The 14,946-nt window shown below is 40.9% G+C and overlaps 1 protein-coding gene and 1 long non-coding RNA gene across 2 annotated transcripts in view; one reads left to right on the top strand and one right to left on the bottom strand.

Annotated features, from left to right (window-relative positions):
• The window catches only part of PLD5 (phospholipase D family member 5), a 161,879-nt gene that overhangs the window by 132,286 nt on the left and 14,647 nt on the right, over positions 1-14,946 (top strand).
• The window catches only part of LOC135183532 (uncharacterized), an 87,680-nt gene continuing 78,753 nt past the window's right edge, over positions 6,020-14,946 (bottom strand). Inside the window, exon 3 of the long non-coding RNA XR_010305588.1 lies at positions 6,020-6,252. This is a non-coding gene — a long non-coding RNA (uncharacterized LOC135183532). The remainder of the gene's footprint in view (positions 6,253-14,946) is intronic.

Genomic DNA, 14,946 nt, shown 5'->3' with positions numbered 1-14,946 from the left:
GTTGTTTTAAATTCAGGCCAGTTTCAGCTGAATGGCAGTGAGATGTACGTTTTTTAGGGAGAAAAACCCATCCAGGCTGTAAAACGTAGTGTTTTCAAGAACAAAAAGACAAATCATGTGAAATTGCTCTCATTTTCATATTTATTTTATGCCTCTGTTGGATTCTTTGTGCGATTTGTTTCACCAGTGCAAAGTAAGACTTCAGAAAGACATTTGATTTCTCTTTGTCTAGTAAGGCCATCAGGAGGAGGACTGGAAGAATAATCCCTGATGTCTTCACCTTTTTTTTTTAATGAAGACATGAATCCTCAGTGCATTAGGCTTAGTCTTATGAGTAGGATTTTTTGACCTTGCTGCTTTCATGAAATGAGTTTGGGCAATGTTTTGAATAGCAGAAGTTTATCTAATCATCTCCATTGCAAAGGATCAATGATTTGTTCTTGCTGACTATCAACAATGCCTTGGAGCACTCTCTGGTGTCCCAGCTGGGTATCTGACAGGACTACTAAACAATAGCATTACCTTTTCAGGCAGTTTAATTTCCATCCTCCACTTACTCTTATTGTTGTTAGAAACTGCTGATTTGCTATCTGCATAATTATAAAGCAATGCTGTTTATCAGGTTGGAAGCAGTGCCCTATTTTATCTGAGGACTTAGGTTTCTGCTTGATGCAACTAAGATGTGAAATAAATTTGCAACAGGGGCCAGAATACTGTAGAAGGTGCAATGCGAGACAGTGCATGAATGATAACCTCTCTGTGCCCTGCTTTATGTAAAACATACTTGTCTCCTTAGAATTCACTCCTCCAGCATGTGAAAGTTTTAGCAATTCTGAATTTTTAATTCCATTTGAAGAATAAGAAATAAGTTCTTCTATTAATAATTCAGTGTCAGTCAGATTAGCAGTGTAAGATGTTAAGAGAGCTGTAATTATTCAAAAAAAGGTTTATTGAGCATCTGTAGATATAGCAGATAAACAATATTATGCTTTTAATTATAAATATGAATAATCTAGTGCATCCTTGCCCTGAAAGTATATTGGATTCTGAGTTTTCTGGAATTAGATCCCTATGCTTAATAGAAAAGATAAATGAGGAAAAGACTCCCAAGAACTGAAAAAATCCAGTCCATCAGCTCAAAGGCCAGACTTAGTGAGTGGCAAAACTCACCCTAGGAGGGGGTGGAGTCGCCATCCCTTAAGGTGTTCAAGAAAAGACTGGATGAGGCACTTAGTGCCATGGTCTAGTTGACTGGATAGGGCTGGGTGCTAGGTTGGACTGGATGATCTTGGAGGTGTCTTCCAATCTGGTTGATTCTATGATTCTCTTGGTCTCCATTTCTGGGGATATAGATCCAAATCAAAACTTTCCCCACATTCAGGCAAGCCATGCTTCTTTCTATTAATCTCTTTCAGGGAAAGGGGAATGATCATTTCTTCAAAGTATATGCTTCAACACTGGATTTTCTCTTCATGTGATCAAATTTGTCCTCTCATAAAACCAAAATGTAATACATACTGGACATCCTCAAACTTGATCATGATTCTCTCATTTGTTTCCAGTTGCCCCAAAAACCTGCTGTAGCAGACCCACTCCTCCGAGGTGCAGGATCTGCACATTTGCGCTTTCTGTTCGTGATGGTTGCATCCCATCTTTACAGAACTGTGTGGCACAAAAGGCTCTCTATAATCAGCCAGTTATTTTTTGGAACTTTTATCTAAATTAGTCTTCTGAAGTTACATAATGGCACATCTGGTCCTCCTGAGATAAGGCACTTTGTCTGGCAGTTAGTGGAATCACATCTTTTCGCTCAGGCACAAGTTCTATTGAGAGTTGCCTTTTGATAATGTTCTAATGCGAACAACAGTTACATCCCTGATGTGCACTTGAGACTATTGACAATCCTTCCCATCTTCTAATACTAATTTGCTTCATTTTCTTACTGTCCCAATGGTGTTCAGTATTATATTGCTTTTAGTAAATTGAGCACAGTCTCAAGTGCCCTGTAATATGAAACACAGCTCCTTCAACTTCATCATCCACCAAGGGTCACTCAAGCTCGGATGGGTAAATGTTAGACTGGCAGTGCCTACAATATAATAACCAGTACATGCTATCTAAAGTAATTTTTGTGTGTTAAATAAGATCCCTTATGTCTGACAAAGAGTATCTGCTTCCAAAAAGCTTGATATAGTGTTAGTCATGTGATCCAACCCTTAAAAACCTTTGTGCTGCTCATTTGATTTATTTCAGTGGGATTACTTCCAGAACTAGCTAATATTATAAAGATAACATAAAAGTGTAACCCAGGTCGTCGAGAGTAGGTGAATGAGTGAAAATGTGATGAGAACAGGTCCAAGTAAACACTGCAGAACTGTTTTGGCAATTAAATAGTCTTTTTTAGTGTTTTTGTTTCTTACTGCACAGAAAACTAGTCGTACCGTCGAACCCATGCTGTAGTGTTATTGCAGCTTGGCCTTCAAAGGGCAGGCTGAAAATACACTGTTATCTTCATTGAGAGCTTTTGCTGCTTTGACTGAATCTAGAGCAGTTTGATGGCTGATACCTGTCTCCAAACTAGCAGCTTTTCTTCTTTCTTCCCTCTTCCTTCAGGGTTTTGTGGGAAGTTACCTTGCCCTTGAAAATGTGCGAAACTTAAAGTCAGCATTTATCATGGAGTAAAGTTTGTGGGTTTGGATGTCTGATGCTTTGCTTTATTATTTAACTGAGACATCAGAATCACAGAATCAATCAGGTTGGAAGAGACCTCCAACATCATCCAGTCCAACCTAGCACCCACCCTGTCCAATCAACTAGACCATGGCACTAAGTGTGGTCTTTTTTTGAACACTTCCAAGGATGGCAACTCCACCACCTCCCTGGGCAGCCCGTTCAGGACAGTATTTCCCATCAGGCTTACTCTTTGAAATATACAGTATTCACAAACAAGTCCCTGTGAAGCAAACAGCCTGTTTGTCTCTTGCAAGCATCGATGTGCACTGCCAGCAGAGGCCTTGATATCACTAGGTGGGAACACAGGAAATGTGGCTGCTCTACTTGTCTTCTATGTGTACTTCTGTTACTGCCTGGTAGTGTTCTTGGTTTCTCTTTATGCCTGTGGGCTCCTGGTTTTGTGACCTAGTGACTAAAAACCGCATGGGGCTGCATCTTCACCTTGTACTTAGAACCAAAAAGACCTCACGCCCCTCCAGCTTGGCTAGTTTCTCTAGATGTGAAACCGATTCCCAGCTCTGAGGTGCTAGGAAGACATTCCTGTTTGTCATGCTGATGTGGGTTAGGAACTTTCCCACCACCACTATTTGAAATGTACCAGACTAGCTCAGAGGGCTTGGAAAATCAAGCTCTGTTTACACCATGGCAAAAATTTATGAGCACATATATGCAATATATTTACAAGTATTTACAATTAGATATAATTATTATATATATATTTTATATATATAACTATATATTATATATAATTAGAAATCATACAGAAATTCAGACACCCTCTTGGACAAAGGAAACTGCCCAGAAGGGCTCAAATCTACCTCCTCTTTCTCCCTCTCTATCTCAGACAGGCAAACAAAACCAAAAGCCAGCAAAGCTTCCATGTTAGTTTTTAGCCAAGATTAGAGGAAAGATATTAGACCAGATCAAAGGAGAAACGAATAGGGCAAACTCCCAAGACAAAGTGAGGGAAATCTGTTTATATTTTGGCTTTTTGTCCCTCTCAGCAAACCAGTGAATGACACAGACATCATCATTGTCTTCTTTTCACAACCACTGATCTAATTTCTCCCATTAAAATATTCCAGTTAGCCTCAAACCAGCACACACACCTCTCCCACTGTTGTGCTCCATTCTCACGTGTCCTCCACATTGTTTCTATTTAGTGTAGGAGAGGGCAATGCACAGCTTGCTGCATGTTTTAATTTGCTTTCTGTTGACTGTAGGAATATGCTTATTGCTCTCTCATCTCGGAAATTGCAGATATATTTGTTTCTCTTAATTTTTTGTCTGTTGCTGTGAAAGTTCTGAAGAACAGGTTTGCCTAATGTTGTAGTAATCCATAATAAATTTTGAATCAATAAGTAACAAAATTAGAGAGCACAGTTATGGAATAGCCACTTTGGACTCACTTCTTTCCAAAGCAGCATGGATATTCAGGAAGCCAAATGTCTGCAATCCAAAGGAAAGGACATTTTTTTTTCTCCAGTAAAGCTAACCTCATAATCATTTACTTGTTTGTTAATATTTGCCATGCCATCACTGCATCTTTAAATAAGTAAGAGTCACAGATGGTGCTACAGAGTGAGTGTGCTTGGTTCTGGTGTTCAGGTGGTCCCTCAGCCATTTGACAAATAACAGCAGTGTGTTAGGATTCTCAGACTCATGATTTCTAGAAGCATTTAGAAAAGTGAAGGAATGGAGGAATTTGGTGCTGTTCTGGTTTCAGTTTGAATGGAATTAATTTTCTTCCTAGTGTGGGTGTGTGTTGGATGTAGGATGAGAAAAACAGTTGATAACACACAGATGACTTGGTTGTTGCTGACCAGTGTTTTATACTAAGTTAAGGAGTGGGACACAGCAAGGACAGCTAACCCAAATGAGACAAAGGAGAATTCCGTGCCATGTGATGTCATGCTTAGTACATAAACTGCGGGGAGTTGGCCAAGGGGCACCCCAACTTGGAAACTGATTGGGCATCAGTCTGGTTTCCCTTTGCTGTTGGTGGTGGGTTTTTGTTTTGTTCAATTCTCTTCCACATCCCAGTGGGAAGGGGGAGGATGAGTATCTGTGTGGTGCTCAGTTGCTAGCTGGGATTAAACCATGACAAATGACAGAACACTCACTGCTGTCCAGTGCACAGAGGACAGAAACTCATCCATACAAGTGTGTGTAAAACTAAAGGCAACTTGAAAGACCTCTACTGCTATCTTGAAGCGAACAGGCAGGCAGTGTGGTAAACAGACAGCACTGGTGAGATGTGCTTGAACGTGTTTATTGCCTAGAGATAACACTCAGTAGCCTGAGGATTTCATTACTGAAATTGGCAAAAGCTATTTAGGAGGATCTCCCAGAAACAAATTGTGTAGCAGGCAGTTCTCTTCCCTTTAGACAAATTATTCAGAGGCATTGGTCACAGTGATGACAATGGTTCTGTGGTTTCCAGGCATGCCTCCATAAGGCCTGTCTGCAGTGGTCAGCAAAGCAAGTGCCCAATTGGAATTTACAGATCCTCTAACCAGCTGCTTTTATAAGTCCTGTAGTTTGATTTGTGTTGTGTTCATTAAGAAACCCTGAAGCAGTCAGGCACGCTGGGACAGCAGTGTGCATTAGAGCAGGTGCTGCACTGGAATGGTTTCACAGTTTTTTCACCAGAGCTGGCTTGCAGACAGCCTGCACAAAGTGGGGGAAGCGGAACTTGACCTCTTTGCACCAACCTGCACTGCACACTGCTGTTCCTGAACCCAAGCAGGATTTCACGGATGAGGCAGAATTATTTGGGCTGGATTTTTGTGCTAGAGCCTCCTGCTGGAGTTCAGCAGCTGAGGGGTAGGCATGCCCGAGGAGTCAGAGCTCTTACAATTAGTGTGGCCTTTTACAGTCATAGATTCATTTTGGTTGGAAAAGACCCTGAAGGTCGTTGAGTCCAACTGCTAATCATGTTTTTCATCCTGGGTAGCAATGCAGGCCATACAGTCTGATCCAGGGTTCTGCCTTCTGGCTCAGCAGCTGGTGGTAGTCTTGACCAATCAGTAAACTCACATGGATGTAAGAAAGGCAGTAATTCCATCACTTCCCCAAAAACGTGATTTATGTTGTGCTGAAAGAGAACTTGTTTGTTAAAGCCTAGCTGACTCTCTGAGGAGGAGCTAATGCACCACAGTCTATTCTCATGTAAGAGAACAGACTCCTACATCTACAAGAACTTGCTGGCAACTAATCTTGGTCAGTGATGTTAATGAATGAAGGCAGATTCCTCTCAGAGGGGTTTAGTTATTAGCATACCCTGTCAGATCAGTCTTGTTCAACTAAACAGTTAAAATAACAACATTGAAATAATCATGAAAGTGTATTCCCAACACATGATTCCACCCCCACACATAACACTTTGATAGTTCATTTCCAGCTAAATGTCTCCATTCAGAACTGCCTCTACTCCAAAAGGTTCCCAAATGCAGCAGTCCACTAGCCTTCCACTTTAGCAGTGGAATCCTGTCATGGAAATCTGGAGTCATTGTTGTCCTGTAAAAAAGGCACACCGTAAATCAAGCTGAAATAACATGTTATAAATCAGCATGAGTCAGGGCAAGGAAAGACAGTCATTTCAGTCACTCTATGAAAAGAATAATGGTTCTGTATTTCAGAATAAATCTGGTCTTTCTATAGCCATAAGTCACCGAGCAGAACAAAACAGATTCTGACAAAGCATTCTTTCCATATGAATGTGCAAGATGAATGTCATCGCTAAACCTCTTTGTGTTTTGATATTGTCACCACAAGCCTAGTTTGGAAGTCATCATGCAGTCACCTTTCTTGCTAAGTAAATGTCCATCACCAAAACAGTGCAATATTGATGTTTGCCTGGGACTGCTCAGTGGCAAGCTATTAATCCTTGCTTTAGGGATGGGTATTGGGCAGGCAGCTCATGCAAACAGAAATGTGAAGTGCATCTTCAGAAATGTCTCTCATCTCTGTAACGACTTACTGGGCATTTCGTTCCAGTTTAATGAGATGGGAGATTGCTGTGGTTGAGTAGCAGACCAGTTTGTAAGTAGATGTGCAGCAGAGGTACAGAATCTGCATGTGTCACATATATGTATATACACACGCACAGAAACACACCATGAACATATACCACAGTTTCACTGTGTATGTTCTGCTTAAATTGAAAGCATCTTTTATCATCCTTGTGACATTGTATTTTATTACATCTATATATGCTGTAACAAAGAATTTGGGTTAAACAGAAACTGTGAGAAGTAAATTTGATCTTCTAGACTTTGAAGACTGGAAGTTAGTGTTACTGCTGAATTGGAACAATGTATTTTCAGGTATTTCTTTGTTTTGCCTATAAAGTGATTATTGTCCAGTACTTCAGATCAAAATGGCATCAAGCCTTGAAGTTGTCTCACACTTATGTGGGCTTTTTTTCCTTTCCCTTCTATTTGGTGTCAGCTTACGTAAGAGCTATGCTGACTTTTATTAGCATATTAAATCTTTGGCACACAACACTTGTGTTTCTTGCACAAGGAGCATAACACACTATTTAGGAATAACCCATTTTTACATCCACAGGGACAGTGCCTGCTTTGATTTGCTGTAGTAGAAAACACCCAGGTCCATGACCTTATGCAATAAATAGATTAATATTCCTCTTTCATGATGATATAGCCATAGTGTGCATAGCATCCATTATTCATAGCAGCTAGCAGACACCTCAGTTGAATCCACAATGAGGCATTTCAGATGCCCCAGGTGACCTTTACCTGTACTTGCAATACTGTGCCTTAGCAGAAAGACAGAATTGGGAATCATGAATCAATGTTTTCCCATTCTTTTTTTTTTTTGGGGGGGGGGTTGGGTATTTTTTTGTTAGGGTCAGGAGACAGAAATATCATATATTAATTTAATTCCAAGTTTTCTTCCTAGGAACATATACCAGGACCACATCTTTACAGGAGACATTGCTTCCATGTTGAAGCAGCCAGAAACCCTGCAAATATCTAAGGTGGCTACTCGGAAGAATAGGACAAAGAGCAAGTATGGATTTCTGAAACAGACTTTCCTATAGACCAGTCATTTCCCTGGGGCTGCCTGTGTACTGCTTCGTTACATTACCTTACCTGTCTAAACTGCTCAGTTTCCTATCTTACCTCAAGGTCCTGTACACTGAATTTAAGCAGGTCTCAAACAAAAATTAATTAGAGCCTTTGACCCTTTGCTTACTTTAAGAGAAAGGCTTCTAATTCTGATCTGGCATTCTGGCAAGGCTCAGAAGTTAGAATAGTAATTCACATGCAATGTCACTGTCCCAGTCTGCATACACAGCTTGCCCACCACTAATCCTTATTTGGCCTGCAATAGGAAAGCACACTCTGTGTGTGTGTCAGTTATAAATAATGCATCCAATTAGTCAACTACGTGCTGCTGCTTTTCCCTGAAGCCCACAACTCTGAAAGCCACCAAGAAATTCTGCTTTGAGAGAAATGTTCAGGGTTAATATTGCCTGTATTCTGAGGTTAGTCCTTTGCGCTCTTCTCTCTGCGTTGCACAGCAGAAGGCATGCAGAGGTTGCCCTTTGCAGCAGTACATAGCATGAGAACAAATACTAAGAGCTCGTGCTGTGATTTCCAGCTGTGTGAGGAGAATGCAAGATAAGGCCAGGCTTCGATGCAGGAAAGATGGAAAGAGGCAGTGTGGGGGGGTATGTCTGTGTGCATGGTAAAGGTCCAGGCCTTTCCAGAAGCTAGCAGGATCATCCACTTTGATTTTTAGTGTTTTTATGGTTCCACTGAACTGGTGAATTGATTAATGTCATATGAATGACACTAGTACTGAGATGTGATGCAGCTTGCCAGCAGTGAGATAGAGGCCAGCACAATATGGCCCTTTTCTTCCCAGCCTGCACTTTTGATATAAGGAACACAAACTGTGTTTCAAAATATAAACAAAATCAAACTGCAATTCACATTAATTAAATTTCCTGCACTAAAACAATAAATAAATCAAATATCATCCTGGAAAAATGGTTTCTTGCAGTTGGAAGATCACATTTTCCCTAAAGAGACACTTCCACTTATTTTGAGAGAGGGTAATGAAACTATAAAACGAAGTCATTTGAAAATGATAAATTAGACTGTGATTATGCCAAGTGATATTAATTATGTTGATAGACTGTGTGGCAAGGAATTTTTAACTGATTCACTTCTGCCTTCTGGCTTGCTCTGAAAAGCAGCAATCTGTCAAGCTTAGTTTGTTAGTGAGCTGCATCAACAGCAATAAGAAAGCCCAAACTTGCATTCTCAGAGCAGCACATGGTTTAACCAAATTGTATCGTCCATCCAAACAGATTTAATTTTGCTGAGTCTTCCATATCAATAGAGCAGGTGGCTGAAAAAATGTTAGTAGAGTTTTTTCCAATGTGACAAGGACGTGGAGCACTCCTGGTTTTCTGCTTTGAAGATGCATTTCTGTCTCCTCCTCATCAAGGGTTTTATAAACCACGCTGTTTTCAAACAAGCCTCTCTTTTGCCAGGGGGGTCTAGCCTGCTTTTCATCTGGATGGCAGCACCCATCAAATGAAGCCCTGAACCTATTATTTTCAGAATGACTTTCTGAAGACCAGCATGCTAGCCAAGGTAATGCTGGGACTAGCTACTGAATGTAAGGTGAAGTTAGAGGAGCATCACTGTGCAGTTTTGTGTTCTTGACCTATAGGCCACCATAACAAGGAATAGGACACAAAAATTAACCGGCTTCTAAAGTCCTTCTGCTGCCTTACCATGGCAGCCTTTTGCCTTAGGTAATAAAAGGAAAAATAATGTCTGCAGTTGTAACTTACCTGGAATTTCTATTCTGCAAGAACTACAGACCTAAATCTGCCAAAGGTACTTTCTAAAGGTGAGAATTAAAGACTAGTGGGTGCCCATTCAAAGGTATTTTATCAGGTCCAATGGGATAGAGTCCACTGATGTCTCTTCTTTAGTGAAAGCATGTCACAGCTTTATGTGATAGTGGCATATACTAGGTGCTCTCTCTGCTGAATGCATCCACTCCCCATGCCCAGATTTATTTCCAGCACAGCAGCTAGAATGACTGTGGATTTTTCTACTGACAGTTATAGGATCGAGTCCAGCTGAGACTGCATTCTTGTGTGAAGCGGGAGGGACTTCTTTTTCTAGTTCAGTAGAAATTCTGCCTGTGGTTATTTTCAAATGATAGAAAATTAACCTTTAGGCTTAGATTAGAGCAATGCAAATCCCACACAACTGTGGGACTTAAGGCCAGCCACAAGAGACACCTGTGTGCAAGACTGGCAAAGTGATCCAGTGGAGAATGTTTAAGAGTTGAATCTAGGAATTTCAAAATAGAATTTATTCAATAGAAGTGTCTCTAGAAAAGGATCAATAGATGCAATGAAATGGTTAATCTCCAAATTTAATCTGTTTGAATTCTTTAGGTAATCTTCACAAGCAGTTTGCAGTTCTCAAAATAACAGGAACTTCTTACACTTAGTGTGCCCTAGAGGATTGCTGACATTCAAAGACACTGCTAATTTAAATGTTGCATTTCTTGCATTTACTCTTAGATAGTTTAAGCTGGACAGAGTTTTATTAACTTGCTGAAAACACAGCACTTTACCATTTGTATCAATCTTTTTTGCTGAGTGTTTCTCAACAGTAATGTAGTCATTCTGCTCTTACCAATGTGCAAGGAAAAAGTGAAACTCGGAGCAAAGCAGCAATGTGCTGGATTTAGAGTTCATTTAATTATTTTTGATTTAAAGATAACAAAAGTGTGAAGCCTCAGTTCTGTATTAGTAGCCAAGCATAGGAAGAGTATTTTGACTCAAAATGCCTGAGGGTAGGTTGCAGTTTCTAGTAAAGTGTTTGCTTTTGTTTTGTTAGTGGACTCTAAAGGCTTCACAGGTTTTGTAAGAGACGAGACAGGCAGCACTGCAGCCTTCTCAGTCTCTTCAGCATTAGGTGGCATGTTTGGTTTACAGCAAAACAATGACTATCCGAATGGGGTCTGTTATACATAAAGAATTTGTGATGAGCACCACTGTAATCCTGCTGTAGCAAGGTCTGCTGCAGCAGCCACATCAAACATACTGCACAAACAGAGGTCTTTTCCTTTCTCAGATCTGTTTTTCTCTCTCTGTCTGTTGGTTATTGTCACTCCCATCAGAATGCACTTCCCCTTCTGCTCCATTGCCAGAGGCCACCACTCAGATGTATCCTGTGCCTGGCACGAGACTGGTACATAGATCTACTCAGCACAGTCTAGTGAGCAGTAAAGAGTAACTGTACAGAAGGCAGCCTTAAGATGATGCTGTGCATGAGCATTAAATGATACTAGATGAAAACGTAAGGGAGGTTTGTAACAGGGGCAGGCAAGACTGGTAACCAGGTGAAAAAGCAGGTGTGTTTGGAGTGCAGGCTGTCCAAATAGAGCATGTTTTAATGAAAGACACGTTTACCACTCTAAATATGTTTGGTCTGCTTTTATGTGGTAATGAATACATTGTTTATTATTTTTCTTTAGAAGCTATTGAAACTCTCTGGTCCTTCTGGGTCTTGGTAATTGAGTCATCAGTATGGCATGGTTGTGGTTATTACTCCATTAGTCTACTCCGTTGTGATTCTGGTTGTGCTCAGTCATTCACTGGGAAATTGGTGATTAGAAAAATAATTCACAGCATTAAAATCATAGTGAAATACATTTTCAAACAGAGGTAAATGGCAGATGCACACACAGTCCTGTATGCAAAAAGTCTACTTAGTAAGTCTAGTGTGCAGTAGACTAGTAGTTAATCCAGAGTTTTGGTAGCACAGGCAGTGGATGCACAGCACCTAATGGTGGCTGTAGCTTTTGGGCAAACGACAGGTAGTGCCTGAGGACAGCTGGCTGTCATTTTCAGGATGAGGCTTGTATCTAAGCAATTACTAAAAGCTTCTTCTTTAAAAGAAATTCTTAAGTAGCTATCTAATGCCTCTTGCTATGCTTGCCACAATTCAGACATGAGCTGTGAACCAGTTTGTACCACTCTTAAGTAGATCTAGTAGTACCTTGCCTACGCTGTGGGGTTGGCTCTTACAATGTAGCTCGAGGAAAATGTAAAACACACTGTCTAGTCTGCAGGATAAGGGCACACCATGCACTCTGTCTAACCTAGGATCCAAATGTATTTGAAAAGCCTTCCTAACACTGCTTTTCAGTTTAGGTAGCTTAAGTGATTTTTGTACTTAGAGCATCACTGCATAGTGGGTTTAAGCCACCACATCTTGAGTCTTGTGTAGCCATGCCCTTCTCTGGGGCTTTAAGAAAGCCCTTATGGGCAAGAATGACAAGTTTGGTTTGGTAGCCTTTAATAGTTGCTCTATACATGGCAAGGGGAAGAACAAAGACAGTAAGCTCCCATGTTTTTCATTCTTTGAGAAGTGCACTTATGATGGTTCTTAACAAAGAGGGGAAGAAACTTGCTCGTGAGAGGACACAAAATACTGTACCAAGAAGAACGGTCCTGTTCCCAGCTACCAGCACATGCCCTGAAAATGTCACTCACAAGAAACTCTGCAACCTTAACATCCAAACACTTGTTCTATTTTGAGGTAATCTCTTAATTTCGTATTTGTCTTCCTTAGTTTTACTAAGGTTTTGATTTCTTGAGATCTCTACTTTGGATTTTAAAAAGTGATGTTTTTATTACTGTGTCAGTTGTTTTTAAAACTCAGCATGAATGCTTCCAATGCCCTAAGGGCTCTTGCCCTGTAGGATTTTACCTTAACAGATAGATGATTCTTGGCTGAGGGTTTCAGTTTCAGTCACTACAAGCCAAGGAGCAACGCTCAGGTTCTAATTCTTCCAATATATGTGGGGGTTTTTGTTTCCCTTCTGAGACTTATTTTTTCCCAAAAAAGTCTATAGTGACAGCAGCTCTCACTGCTGTCACAAAGTGACAGAAGCCTTTTTCTAATCTAGATGACATACTACTTCATATTCAGTCTCTTGCTAGCACATCCTTGCTTCTCCCTCTCTGCAGTGCCTCCAGGATGACAGGCTCTGTGATTAAGTGGAAAAAGAGCAGTCTCTCCTCACCTCTGAGTATGGAAGTAAAAATAGGCTCTGTGTGGAAGATGCTTCTGAAACAGTATTTTTGTGGTCAGGAGGTGACAGGCCAGCATCTAACCTGGTTTCCTAAGAAATAAGATCTGCAGAATAAGCAGGGGAATCACCGTCTGCTCTCTTCCATTAATTTTGAATCTACTTTTCAGGTTCAGTAAAATTTAAGTTTATAAAGGTTTAATGAAAACAGGCAGCTGAGTAAAGAGGATAACTGTGTTTTCCCAGAAAGGGGAAGGAAGAGACCAGTCTGTACCATGTTCCAGGGAATACACATGGGCGAGAGCTCTCATCGTGGGTTCAGAGGCAGGAAAAGCTTTGGTTGGCACTTGTCACCAGAGAAGCCAACTAGAAGTTGGAAGGCTGTGATGTGGCAGGGTTCCTTACTGTACTGCAAATCCAGCTCTTGAATTGGCTTCATTCCAGTCTGCAGTTTGAACACTGCTGCTGCGAGTGGGTGAGTGGCAGGGCCTCAGACAGGGCATGACCTCCACTCCTGCAGATGCCTGCTCCCACGGGAGGAGAGTCAAGTTCCTGTGCTAAATGGGTTGGTCTGTGTGTGCTTCTGTGCAGGGGGAGAGGCTGGCAGTAAGGCATGGCTAATGCTTCATTTTGCAGTCAGACTGGGTGGTGAGCTGTAAAAACCACACTTAGACCCATTAGTGCCCTTGGCCTCTTCCCTGTCTCTGTGCATAAGGAAGCACTTAGGCAGAAGAGCAATCCTTTAATTCGTGAAGAGGGGACACACTGCAAATGCTCCGGCTCCAAAGAGCGTTTCTCACGCAGAAGCAATCCTGTCAGCTTCTGGTGTGCTTTGAGGACACTATTTTATCTTTAATTTTAATGGAAGGGATGAAGTAGAATAGTAATAATGGGACTGATAAATGAAAGGAAAACTGTAACCACATAATTATGTCAGAATCAACTAACAGCCATGAAAAGCCAATTAAACCACATTATGCAGATACATGTAACAGAATACTATTAGCAAGTCCTTTGCAATAGCATGCCTGGCAATTAAGGGAGCAGCACAGTGAAAACAGTGATAATGTGTAGTTAAAAATGTTTGGAGACAAACAGCACATACTGTACAGGAACCACCTGCAACTGAGCATAAGTGTGTCCTCAAAGATACTGTACCCAGAGGAAAAGCCAAAGAGGTTACTCCAAAGAGAGTGAGCAGCTAGGATGTGTGCATAGCCTGGAATAATTTCTATTTATCAAAACTGAATTTAATGTCTTATCCATAAATGAGAGGCTGCAGTGCAGCAAGTAGTTTGCATTTTTCAAGTGTCCACAAATTTCAGGTTGTGCAGGCTAATTGAGGATTGCTCTGTTTTTTAATTGATTAAAGAAACTTGCAGAAATACTCTGATTTAGGTGGTAAGAATATTAGGTAATATTCCTGTGGCTGTGACCATTAGTAAATGTTTGGAAACAACATCTCTCAGTGTTGTATAATCTTATGCATGTGGTATTCCAGGTCAAAGACTTGAAGAAAGTGCCACCCGTTGAGTTTGTTTCCCATTGGAGTATTGGAATTTATTGTTTTCCTCTCAGTCACCATAGAAAGAGAGTGAAGGTTCAGCTTTATCCTTCACTTAGCTTCTTCTGCCCCCTCTTGCAGAGACTTCTCATCTGCAATCAGGGAGAATTCCTCAGGAAGAAGCTCTGAAATAATGTTAGTGTGGAGTTCAGACTTCTCACAGGCCTTGCAAAAAGATACACACTCCTATCAGAAACTATTCCATGTGACTGTGGAGATCTCACCTAAGGGAATAAAACCAGTGGGTATTTTTAGGTGTAAAAGGATGAGCATGCTGGAGAGATTGTAGTCCCCTGTTTTCTTAATCACCCCAGGCAGACTTCGGAGATGTGCTGCCAAGAGACTTTACTTGCTTAAAACCAGCATGGATCCTTTAAATGTCCATCCTGCATATTGTTTTCCAACAGATACATACGGGGTTTTTTGATGCTTTATTTTTGGAGATGGCTGAACTCAAGTGCAGATAATGAGAGGTCAGTAGCACCTGTGCCCAAAGCAGTGCTTCCCTGAGCTCTTGTAAAGCAATGGAAGAAAGAGGAGTGTGG

This window comes from Pogoniulus pusillus, chromosome 18, assembly GCF_015220805.1.
Source record: "Pogoniulus pusillus isolate bPogPus1 chromosome 18, bPogPus1.pri, whole genome shotgun sequence".
Lineage (NCBI taxonomy): Eukaryota > Metazoa > Chordata > Aves > Piciformes > Lybiidae > Pogoniulus > Pogoniulus pusillus.
Note: the sequence above shows the minus strand (reverse complement) of the source record. Positions and strands in the feature narration are given on the sequence as shown.